Raw genomic sequence first — 12453 nt, 5'->3', positions numbered from 1 at the left:
CACTTCCCCCTGCAATACATGCACCTTTTTGAAACATCCTTAAAGGAGCTACCATATTGTTCAGTCACTCAAGTTCATGACACAAAAGTAATTTTCAATTCTTTCCCAGCCCCTCACCACCCCCACCCCCAATTCTCTGTCTTGTTCCATGGATTCTACCTACTTCTAAGATCTCTTTTGCATTTGTGTCCGTTTCTCTTCACTCGCATGGCTATCACCCTAGTTCAGGTTTCCTATCTATTGTAATAACCTCCTAATTGGTTTCCATGTTTGGTCTCTTTCCCTCTTCAATTCAGCATCTGCACAGTAGCCAAAATTACGTTTGTAAGACAAGGTCCCTCCCCTGCTCAAAAAGCTTCAAAGATTTCTTCTTGCCTCTAATCTTAAATGTAAATTCCTCAGCCATCCACAATCTGAATACAACTTACATTTCCAGATATTTCACATTAATTCTTTTCATACAACCAACATTTTATCCTCTACCTCTTCACATTCCTTCTCAATGATCTATCCCCTGTACCTGGAAATGCACTCCTTTCTCATCTCTGCTTTGAGAAGTCTTATTTTCCTTCAAGTCTCAGCTAAGGAGATACTTTAGGAAGGGAGGGAGGGAGGGATGGAGGGAGGAAAGGAGGAAGAGAGGAAGGAAGAAGGAAGATAGGGAACAAAGAAGGGAGGAAGGAAGGAGGGAAAGAGGGAAGGAAGGGAGGAAGGAAGGAAGGGGAAAAAGGAGGAAGAAAGGATGAAAGGAAGGAAGGGAAAAAGGAAAAGAGGAAGGAAGAGAGGGACAGAGGGAGAAAGAATATTTATTAGGTGTTTATTGTGCTAACACTGGACATAAAAAGTAAAACAATCCCTGACCTCAGGAAGTCTACATTGTAACATAAGAAGTAGTGGCTAAGGGTGTTTTGGGCTAGAAAATCACAGGAATGATAAGTGGAGCCAAGGGATAGTAAATTCACAAGCCCTTTTCAGAAGCAATAGTGGTATTGATTTGATTACAGGTCCTAGAACAACTGTTAAGGAAGGGGTACCTGCACTGTGGCTGGGCAAATGGTAAGAAGATGTAATTGGAAGCATTCACCTGGTAGTCAGCTGCTGGCTAGGTGCAGTAGGCTACCAGAGTCTTGCAGACTCAGCAATTAGTACAACTAGACCCCAAGGCAGAAGTCCCAAAATTTGAAGGATTTAGTCCCTCAGGACATGGAATTTGGAAGTCAGGCCCCCCAGTCCCCTAGAGGGGTGTAAATAGCAAGTTGGCCAGAGTGAAATGCTGGAAGCAAGAAGCATTTACTGTTTTTCCCAATTACTTGCTGTCTCCCTCCACCGATAAACTTGTATTATACTTGTGTATTCCTGCAATGAAATGTAATCCTTGAGTACAAAGATTATTTTGGTTTCAGAGTCTTACAGCAGTAGGCATTTAATCCATATTTGGTCGATAAAATTGACTCTCCTCCACCTACCTGAAGCTTATTAATTTCTCAAGTCTTATCTCTTTTAGAAAGCTTTATCTGAACCACCCAGGCCAGAATGAATGAATTTCTTTTTTTTCTCTTAGTATTTTATTTTTGTCCAATTACATATAAAAATAATTTTTAACATCCTTTTTAAAAAATTTTGAGCTCCAAATTGTCCCCCTCCTCACCCCCCTCATTGAGAAGGCAGTTTGATATACGTTATACATGTGTAGTCATACAAAACATATTTCTATATATTGTAAAAGAAAACAAAGACTCCCTCAAAAAAAAAGAAAGTTAAAAAAATATGCTTCAATCTATATTCAAACTCCATCAGTTCTTTATTTGGGGATGGGAATTTTTCATCATAAATGACTGAATTTCTATAGGACTTGTCTATGGAAGTGGTGACCAAATTTTTTTCACTTCATACCCCTACCGGTTAAAAAAAATTAAGTTCTCACCCACACAGTTTATTTACTTATAAGTTTTATATATATATAAAATACTAATAATTATGCACATTATAAAATTACACAAAAAATATACATTTAAAAAGGATGGTATAAAGATGAAATAATTTTTTTCCCTAGAGTCAACAGGGAACCACTGGGATTTATTAAGTGGAATAGTGGAATGGCCAGAGCTGTACTTTTAGGGAAATCACTTTGGGAGCTGTGTGGAGGATGATTTGGAGAGGGGAAAGACTTGAGGAAGGGAAATAAATTGGGAAGTTATTTCTATGGTCCAGGTGAAAGTGATGAGGGTCTGAATTAAGGTAAAGAGTGGGTGAGTAGAGACAAGGGAACAGATGTGAGAAATGTGGAGGCTGAGCCAACAAGATTTGACAACTGATTGGTGGGGGACGAGGAAGGAGTCAAAAGATGACACTGATGTCATGAAAACCTAGGTGACTGAAAGGATGATGGTGTCTTTGACGATAATAGGGAAATTTGGGAAAACGGTGGGTTTGGGGGAAAAAAAGCATATGATAATAGTTGCAATTGAGATCACAATCCATCAGTGCCTTCTCATCTTGGTGATTTACTTGGTCCCACTCAAAATGAAATGGGATGGAGCTCTTGAACTCATCTGTCACTTCCCCCAAGCACAGAGTCAGAGGGGTAGGAGGGGGGGTGTGTGGAATTTTCCCCACATTACCTGCAGCAACGGCTATGGGAAACAGTTATAACAGATTCTATATTATATTATATTTTCTATTAGTTATAACATAATTGGGGAAGGGAGTTGGGAACTTGAGTAGTAGAGAGAAGGAAAAAGCAGTAACAGGAGGGGAACAAGACAAGGATGGTTGTGCTGGAGATAAGCCCTCCTAAGGGGAGGATGCCCCCTGTCTCTAATTGGTGCATCACACACCCCTTGGAGTCTGGAGTCAGGCTCCAAGCCACACTTAGAAGATGACTGTCCTATAACCTACACTTTGGCATCCTGCCTACATCCCTGATTCACATCTGTAAACTAACTTTTCAACTAGATTATAAGCTCCTTTAGGGCTCCTACCCTAAGCATAAAAGATTGTCTCTTTTGTAAAGATGTAAAGATGTCTCTTACATCTCTCTCTACTGCACCTAGCACAGGCTGGGAACATGGCAAAGATGTAAGAAATGGCAGGCATGTTTACCATTAAAGTTTGAAAGGGTCTTTTGAAGAAGCCTCATCTAATCCCTGTAAAAAAAGAATGTAAACTCCTAGAGGGCAGGGACCATTTTACTTCTGTCTTTGTCTCCCTAGTATCTGGCACATAGGATGAATTTTTAAAATGCTTACATGCTTCCTTGATTAACCCCATCCATCTTATTGATGAGAGAACAGGGGCATAAAGGGGAAATCACTTGACATAACTGACAAGGCCAGGTCTGAACCCAATTTTTTGCCCCTAAGTTTCCCAAATTATGCTACTCATTGACTAGGATGTACCAATGGCATGATGTACACTAAGGGATAGAAGGGGGAGGGAGAGTTGAACCACCCTGTAGGTTCACCATGTCTCTAGGACAGACAGGTGCCTTACAATGGAGTTTTTCTGTAATTCCATTTTCACCTCATATTCCTTACTGAAAAGCAGTATCCCAAACCTTCCTAGGAGCAGAGCAGACCCAGGAAACAGAAACCCACTGGCGGCAGCAGAAAGGCAAAAGGTTCCTTAACTGTGTTAGAATGTCAGGCTGTGTGGGAAAGGCAGAGACTGATCAAATTAACAAAACCATATTGGAAAAATAATTTCCCTGAAATGTTTCCTGGCAAAGTGCCCTTTCCTAAGGGTGGGACCAGTCCACCTGTGGAACGAGGGGCCTGAATTTTATTCTTTGCTTTATTTCTGACTAGTCAGTAGAATCCTGATGCTTTCATTTCACCATCCCCAAAACTGGAATTAGAGGGCTTTCCACTGTCCACTGCATTCATCCTCTGCCCCACAGAGAGAGTGTCTCTGTAAAGAAGAAGGGTTCCTCCAGGAAACAGACTCTATAAATAGAGTCAGATGGTCCGGGGTTATTTTCCATGCACCACACTGCTTCTCTACCTAGAGGGATACAGGGACCTCATCAGCAAATATGTACACGAGGTCTCTCCTGTGCTCCCTAATAAACTCAAACACAGACAGATGCAAATATGTTTATGAAATGATGGGACCACAGATCTGGAGTCAGAAGGGCCATTAGAGGTCATCTAGTCTAACCCCTTCATTTTACAGATGAAGAAAATTAAGGCCAAGACACTGAAGTGACTTGCCCAAGGTTACACAGGTAGTAAGTGGTAGAACTGGGATTCGAACCCTAGTCCTCTAACTCCAAAATCCAGGAATCATTCCACTGTATCAAGATCCCTCCCTTAGAGGTCATGGGGTCATAGATGCAGAACCATGAGGGACATCAGAGAGCATCGAATCCCACCTACTGAATTTTTAGGAAACCGAGGCCAAAAGAGGCAAAACAGCTTGCCCAAAGGCAAACAGCTAGTGACTTCCCTCAGTTAAATGTTTCCTATTTATCCTGGCTATAACTTTTGTCGTCCATTCATTTTGGTCAAGTACAATTCTTTGTGCCCCCATCTGGGATTTTCTTGGCAAAGATACTGGGGTGGTTTATCATTTCCTTCTATGGCTCATTTTACAGAGGAGAAAACTGAGGCAAGCAGGGTCCAGTGACTTGCCCAGGGTCACAGAACTAGTAAGTATGTGAAGCCAGATTTGAACTTAGAAAGATGAGTCTTCCTGACTCCAGAGCCAGCACTCTATGCACTGCACTCCCTAAATAACTTATTTTGTATATATTTGTTTACAAGTTGGCTCCCCCATTAGATTGCAAGCTTTTTTGGGTATTTTTTGTATCCCCAGTGATTAGCACAGTGCATGGTCCATAGTAGGTCCTTAATAAATGTTTAATGATTGAAGTGTCAGAGCCTGGATTTGTACTCTGGTCCTCTAATTCCAAATTTAGGGCATCCTCCCCTATAGCACGCCAATATGTATTTACTTGGACATATCCACACAGTTTCTAGGATATCACTGTCGGTAAATGTTTTAGGAGGGATATACCGTGTTTCCCTGATAATAAGACCTATCCCAAAAATAAGCCCTCCCCTTACTGTGTAAGATTCCTCTAAAATAAGTCCTCCCCCGAAAATAAGCCCTATTGAGATTGCTACTGTAGTGAAGGTGATCCCCTGCGCTACACGCTACATTACGGTACCCTCTGTATGCACCGTCCCCCCCCACCCCCATGAAACGCATGCCGCGTTCCGAGCTGCATCCAATCAGAGCTGCAGCAGTGAGCACGTCATCCTGTTCTTCCCCAGTGATTTGCTTGCTGGTGCCATTGAGAGCAGTGCCGCGGAGGAGAGCTGAGGCAGGACAACATAAGCCCTCCCCTGAAAATAAGCCCTCTGGTGTTTTTCTTTCCAAAAAAAAATATAAGACAGTGTCTTATTATCGGGGAAACACGGTAGCATGGTGTGAGAGCACAAGAGTCATCCTCGGAGTCAGGAGGACCTGTCCTAGGCTTCAGTCCTGGCTGTGATACATATTGTGTGCATGTGTGACCCTGGACCAAATCACTTTACTTTCCCAGTGCTCCAAGACTCTGAGCTTAGACTCTCTTAGACTCTAAGTTAAAAAACAATTGACTATCTGTATTAGTAGATGAAGTTTCTTTGCCTGGGAGCTCCCTTCACTAATGAAATCATAGATCTAGAACAAAAAAGATTGATAATAATATCCCCACTTAAAGAATTCCCCACCTTACCCTGTTACCAGGTAAGACATGGGCAACATGGGTATAATGAGGAGAGGCCTCCTCTGGAACCCTGTAAACAGGGGACAGGAATTAACCTGCAATTTAACCACATTTCTGGGTCACAGAGGTGCATTATTACATGGTCTGGTTATACAAGAGATTTGTGAAAATGAGGTGATAATGAAAAAGCAGCCTGATGCCCTGCTCAGAGGCTGACGCAGGGCCCGCCACGAGCTGGACAGGGCACCAGCAAAGTAGCCTCTGTTTTAGTAAAAGGCAGCCACATGAGCATTCCCCAGCATGAAGGTGACAGCACAGTGTCAGGTATTTATACACAGCTGTGTCTCAAATTTGCATTTTCTTACAACAGCTCTTGGTGAATATTTAGTTCCTTAAAGCCTTGAACAAGAACTGCACTTTCAAGGCCTAAATCCTCACCTGCTAGAAACTATTTTTTTTTTAAGCAATCAGGGTTAAGTAATTTGCCCAAGGTTACAAGCCAGTTATTTTGTGTGGGTGTTAAGTATCTGAGGCCAGAACCGATCCCAGGTCCTCCCTACGCCAGGGCTGGTGCTCTTACTCACTGCGCCACCTAGCTGCCCCGCTGCTAGAAACTATTAAGAAAGAACTCCCAGATTTTTACTATCTACTGGTTTCTGATGGATTTTTGTTTCTATGTTGGGACTTTTTTTTTTTAATCCCTTTTCAAAACAATACTTCACTTTGGCGCCAAGAAACTGAATATTAAAACAAACAAAAGTCTGAGGCAACAATACCTACCCATTCCAGTTGACCTGGAGCTATTTCTGTCTAGAGGAGACCAGGGAAACACTGATGGGAAAAAATAAAGCTACCACCTTCCTCCCTCCCTCCCAGTGCTCACTTCACACTCAGAGACCATCCCAGAGGACCCAAACAGAGAAAAGTCACAGAGGGAACACTGTGGGGTGAGGAGGAAGTGGAGGGGGTAGTCTGCTGTGAGAAGTAAGGGACAGAGAGGGTAAGACATTGGAAAGGCTGAATTGGTCGTAAAAGGCCCCTTTTAAGTTGCTATTTTTTAATTAAGTTGATCTTGTCATGGTGTAATAAAAATATGTATGGAAAGCTTTCCACTTTAAAGGTGGGAGAGAGCTTAGAACATTGGACAAAGCATGTCAAGGCTGGACAGGACCTTGGAACATAGGATATCAGCAAGGGAAGGGACCTTAGAAATCCTGTATCACAGCTCCTTTGATGAGGAAACTAAGCTCTAGAAAAGTCAAGTGACTTATTCAAGTTCACACAGTCAGTCAGTGGCAGGGCCAACCCAGTTAACCCAGATCTACTGATTTCCCCCAGGAACATCAGGCAGTTACCCAGTACCCAGAGGCTTGCACATTTGTGAAAACCGAAGAAAAGCATCGGAGGCCTTCCATGTCTGGGATGTGCCCAGACTGCCTGATTCATGCCCCAAACCCTTGGTCTAGCTGACCATGCCACCCACCCACCCTCACCCCCCTCAGCCACAGGACAGATTAGCAGCCTTTTCCTGCTCTGACCAGCTGCCCTTCTATCAGTGCCAGGCACAGACAGTGAAGCTCAGCATTCTGCTGAGGTAGGAGGGTGAAACAAAGCAAAGCAAAGCAAGCCTGCCACCCATTCCCAGCCCTCCTGCCCCAAAGGCCAAAAGAACCTTGGACCTCAAGTCAGAATTTCCTGAGCACAGAGAACGAAGTGAAAATAAAAGAGACGTGTGTTCAGTGTATCTTTAAGGAGGCCAAAATTCAATAAATTCAATTCAATAAACATTTACTAAGCACCTACTATATGCTAGGCACTGTGAAGCTGGTGGGTTAGGGATGGGTTCAGAAGATCAAAGGAGCCATGAATCTCTAGAGCTGAAAAGGAGAGAGGTCATCTAGCCCAGCTTCCCTCTGCTATGTCATCCCTGACTGCCTCTGCTCTAACACTGTCAGGGATGGGGAGGTCACAATTGGTTCCACTGGAGAGCCACTCCTCCGGATATTGAGCCAAAATCTGCCTCCTTAAAACATCCATGATTTGGTCCTAGATTTACCCTGTGGAGCTGTGGAGAACATAAGTTTAATCTCTCTCCCACACAAGAGCCCTTCAGCTATCTGAAGATAGGAATCAACTCCCGCCCCCCCACCCCTTTAGTCTTCTCTTCCAAGTTCAAAGTGGCAGTGGGCACATTGATGGCACCAGGCCCACGTGATTGGAACCCAGGCCAATAACGAAAGCCCAATAGCTCTCCCAGCTAAGTCCAGAAATGCGTCCTCTCCCTCTGGAAGGGCACAAGGTCATGCTACATCTCATGGCGTTTGCCATGGGGTTCATGGAGACACTAATTAAACTAGGATGCTTCAACATGATAGAGGAGTTTCACAGAACCATGTCTTCCTCCTCAGACTAGTCAATCTTTAACCATCACCAGGACCTCCTCTGCTGTTCCCCTTTTCTTCACAAGGCTGAATATTCATGAGGTAGCTAAAGCTTGGGGAGAGGGGGGACAAACTGGACTGGGGCAGACCTGCTGCTGATGGAAACCTCTCTCAGACCTCAATATGACCTGTTAATCATCCACTGAGGAAGGAAGGAGTCTGAATGGGTCAGTCTGGCTCAAGGCCTGGAAGAGATGGGCAGCCAGGGGCTATACTTAGCTCAATAACCAGGCTTCATAAGAATGTCCCCATGGATCATAGTATTTAGAACTGGAAGGGACCTTTAAAATACTCCAACTCCCTGCATCTTGAAGACAAGCAAGCTAAGGTCCCCAGAGGTAAAGTAATTTGCTGAAGGTCATGGCAGCAATAGAGAAGCAGAGGCAGGTGGAAAACGAAGCCCGCTGGCTCCAAAGCCATGATTCTCTCTGCTTGGGACTGCACACAGAGAGACACGTGTAAGTCTATGACAAGCTCTACTCAGCAAGGACAGGGTTGGCCATGAAGGATCAGTTAGTTAGTCAGTCAACAAGTATTTATTAAGTGTTTTGTGTACAACTCTTTGTGACCCTGTATGGGGCTTTCTTGGCAAAAATATTTCCTTCTCCAGTGTATTAAACCAAACAGAGGTTAAGTGACTAGCCCAGGGTTACACAGTTAATACATATCTGAGGCTGGTTTTGATCTCAGCTCTTCCTCACTCCATCCACTGTGGTCACCTAATTGCCCCCATGTACATAGAAGCTAACTCTCAAAGGGAAGGCACTAAGAGGAGATGCCACTTGAAGAAGGTACCGATTGAGCTGAGTCTTGAAGGTAGCCAGGAAGTGGAGAAGGGGAGGAGAGAATTCCAGGCAAGGAGCACAGTACGTGAGAAGACATGAAATTGGGAAAAGGAAGAATATCATGAAGGCCAGTGTCTCTGGGTCACAGAGTGTGTGGAGAAGAATAAAGTGACTGGAAAGGTAAGAAGTTGCCATGTTAAGAAGGGCTTTAAACACCAAACACAGGTGTTTATATTTAAACTTGGAACTAACGGGGGCCATTACTGGGTGTGTGTATGTGTGGAGAGAGGGGAGAGGCAAGATAACAGTCAGGTCTATGCTTTAGGAAATAACTTGTTAGTGAAAGATGGATTGGAGGTAGAGAAGACAAGGCCAGAAGACCAGTTAGAAGGCCATGGAGAGCCTGAACCAAGGTAAGAGAAGGGGTCAAGGAAGGTGATTGATACAGAGCCTTGCACATAATGTGTCTTAATCAATGTCTGTGGAATGGACAAAAATCTACCCCCTTCACCATGACCCTAGTTTTTTCTAGGCTCAACCTTGGCTGAGATATCAACAATTTAGCTTCCAACCTAGTGTGTTAGAAAGTAAACTCTTTGAGGGAAGGAACTGGTTTGCCTTTCTCTGTTTTTCCAGAGCTTGGCACAATACCTGACTAAGAAAGTGCTTACTAAGTCCTTACTAATTGATGGCTCTCCCAAAAGGAACAAACAGTGTTCTCAAAGATGGAAAGAAAGGGATTAGGAATGGTGTCCCCTGACCCTGCATCCTGGGGCTGAAACATGAATCCTTGTTTTGCCAGTGAACTTGGCCTCAACTCTTCCTTCTTAACTACAGTCATGATATGGCCCTTCTAATGGGGGTGGGGGGGGGAGGAGTCTACACCTCCAGAGACCTGTTCTTAGTTCCCTCCTCTATTCTAGAAGCCTGTTTTTCAATTCAGCCCCCACACTCTGTTCAGCTGGGTATCATCCGAATAGCACATGCAGATACTGCAACAAAAACCCAAGGACAGAGGAGCATCTCAGGAACAGCTTTGGAAAATATTTCCAGGACTGGGAAGCAGGCTCCCCCTACCCTCCACCCAAGTTCTTCCCAACTGCCTGTTGCAGCCAGGAGGGGCCCTTGGGTACTGGAAGGCTAGGTCGATAGAGCACAAACTCTGATTTAGCCTACCCAGCTGGAGAGGTTTCAAGTATAAACTCAGCAATTGACTTCATTTCTGTCACTGAAGACCAAGCAAGATGAGTTTTGGAGCTCAGCACCAAAGGGCTGATCAGGCACCTGGTGCTGAACAGCTCACAAAGCCATCTACAAAACATGACCCCCAAAACTTACAGTCTACCTACTTTTTTTTTCCCTCACTGAGCAAAAATTTATTTTTTCCCCTACTCCCCATCATATGGGAAAAAAGAAGAAAAATCAAATCCTTTTTAACAAATTTGAATAGTCAAACAAAACTAATTCCTATTAACCCTTTCCCCATAGAATTGGCCATATCCAAAAAACCTTATGTCTCAATCTGTACCCCAACTGCATCCCCTTTCCATCTAAATGTAAGTGGCATACTTCTTCACTGGTCCTCAGGAATCACGTTTGGTCTTTTTTTTTTTTTTGGAGGGGGGAAGGTAGGGCAATTGGGGTTAAGTGACTTGCCCAAGGTCACACAGCTAGTTTTGTGTTAAGTGTCTGAAGTTGGATTTGAACTCAGGTCCTCCTGACTCCAGGGCCAGTGCTCTATTCACTGCACCACCTAGCCACCCGTTGGCCATTGTTTTTAAGAAAGACTATCTATGGGGGGAAGCTAGATGGCACAGCAGTGGACAGAGCACTAGCCCTGGGGTCAGAAGGACCTGCATTCAAATCCAACCTTGGATACTTTTTAGCTGTGTGAACTGGGGCAACCTCAATTGCCTCTAAATAAAATAAAATGAAATGGATGGGATACTAGCAGCTGACATTTATATAGCATTTTAAAATCTGCAAAGGATTCTATATTTATTTCTTACTTGATGCTGGTAAGGGTAGTACATTCCCTCTGGGATTATGTCCAGTTTATCCTGTATATATCTGGCTTGTACATAGCTGTTTGCAAGATGTTTCTTCCATTAGAGTGTAAGCCCTTTGAGGGAAGGGACTGTTTTTGCCTTTTTTTGTAGCCCCGGGTTCGACTGCTTAGCACAGCACCTGGAATGTCGTAAAGTGTTTGTTGATTTCACTTGGTCTTCACAACCAGTCTGTGGGGTTGGTACCATTATTATTCCCATTTTACACATGAAGAAACTGAGGCTCAGAGAAGTTAGGTGGCTTGCCTAAAATCACATAAATAGTAAATATCTGAAGAAAGATTCCAATCCACATCTTCCTTATTCCAAGTCAAGCTCTCAGTCTCTAAATACATTATAGGCAATACCTGTCAATATGAATCTCTGCTAATATCTGTAATATTATCTAATATATATACATCTAATCTAATAATATATAAAATTATCTAATATCTCTAATATCTTAATATCTGCTAATTCATATAAACACTTTGCAAATCTTAAAAGGCTTTAGAAGCAGTAACAATTATAAATGATTGTTTGTACTACCATTATAACAACATTGTCATAAGGAAAGCATTTTGTAAACTATAAAACAGTTTAGAAATATAGAAATGTAGGAAAATAGAAATGCTATTATATTATAAAGCCAGCTCTGGCTCATGAAGCCACACACAGCTCTTGTGTGGGTCCAAGAACATGGACTTTGTTGGAGACCACACCAAAGAAATCATGGGTCTTTTAAAGTATTAAAAAGGAAGCAGGCCCCAGCAGATTGGGGCTTGGAGGCCATTGTTCTAGGAGATTGGATGTCATGGGATTTTGGTTAATAACACAAGCAACAATTCCCAGAAAACTAGACCCAGAAGTAGGTCATTGAAATGAAGCACTTGAAGAAGCACTCTCTCTGTCAGTCCTGGCATTTCAGGTAGAAGGGTCTGTTTCCCTACAGATTACTCTGTTAAGCCTTCATTTGAGCAGATGGAGGAGACCTTAAGAAGGGGAGGAGACTGGAGAGCATCATTTGGGCCATCTCCTCTCATATTCTCTGGGAGATTGCCCCTTCTATCTTTCCATCTCCTTAATTTTTATTCTCTAACCTTGAGTTGAGGCTGAGAAAAATTAAATGACTTACTCAAGATCACACAGGTAGTTTTGGGGGCAGGATTTGAACATAGAACCCAGTACTCTTTACTATCCATGTTAAATGGCTTATCCAAAGTCACATAACAGATTCATGGGTGAACTACAACCTAGGTTTCCTACTTTCCAGATCCATGACAGAGTCAACATCTTATCTGTCACATTAACCAGTTCAGTTTAAACACTCACTGGAAAAACCCAAGTGGATAAAAAATACATGTTGCCCAGATTATGACATATAGTCAAGACCCAAGTGCATATAGCTTGGACAGATGCTGGAAAGGGACAATGGGTTGGGTGCAGAATTGAACAGGAAAAGCACTGTA

General features: G+C 43.1%; 1 protein-coding gene across 1 annotated transcript in view; it reads right to left on the bottom strand.

The window, feature by feature from the left end:
* PPP1R16B (protein phosphatase 1 regulatory subunit 16B) overlaps nt 1-12453 on the bottom strand; it is a 150777-nt gene that overhangs the window by 75600 nt on the left and 62724 nt on the right. The gene's annotated exons all lie outside the window — the stretch shown is intronic.

Source organism: Petaurus breviceps, unplaced genomic scaffold (assembly GCF_028583685.1).
Source record: "Petaurus breviceps papuanus isolate PSGF00001 unplaced genomic scaffold, PetGlider_PUasm1.0 90591, whole genome shotgun sequence".
Taxonomy (NCBI): Eukaryota; Metazoa; Chordata; class Mammalia; order Diprotodontia; family Petauridae; genus Petaurus; species Petaurus breviceps.
Note: the sequence above shows the minus strand (reverse complement) of the source record. Positions and strands in the feature narration are given on the sequence as shown.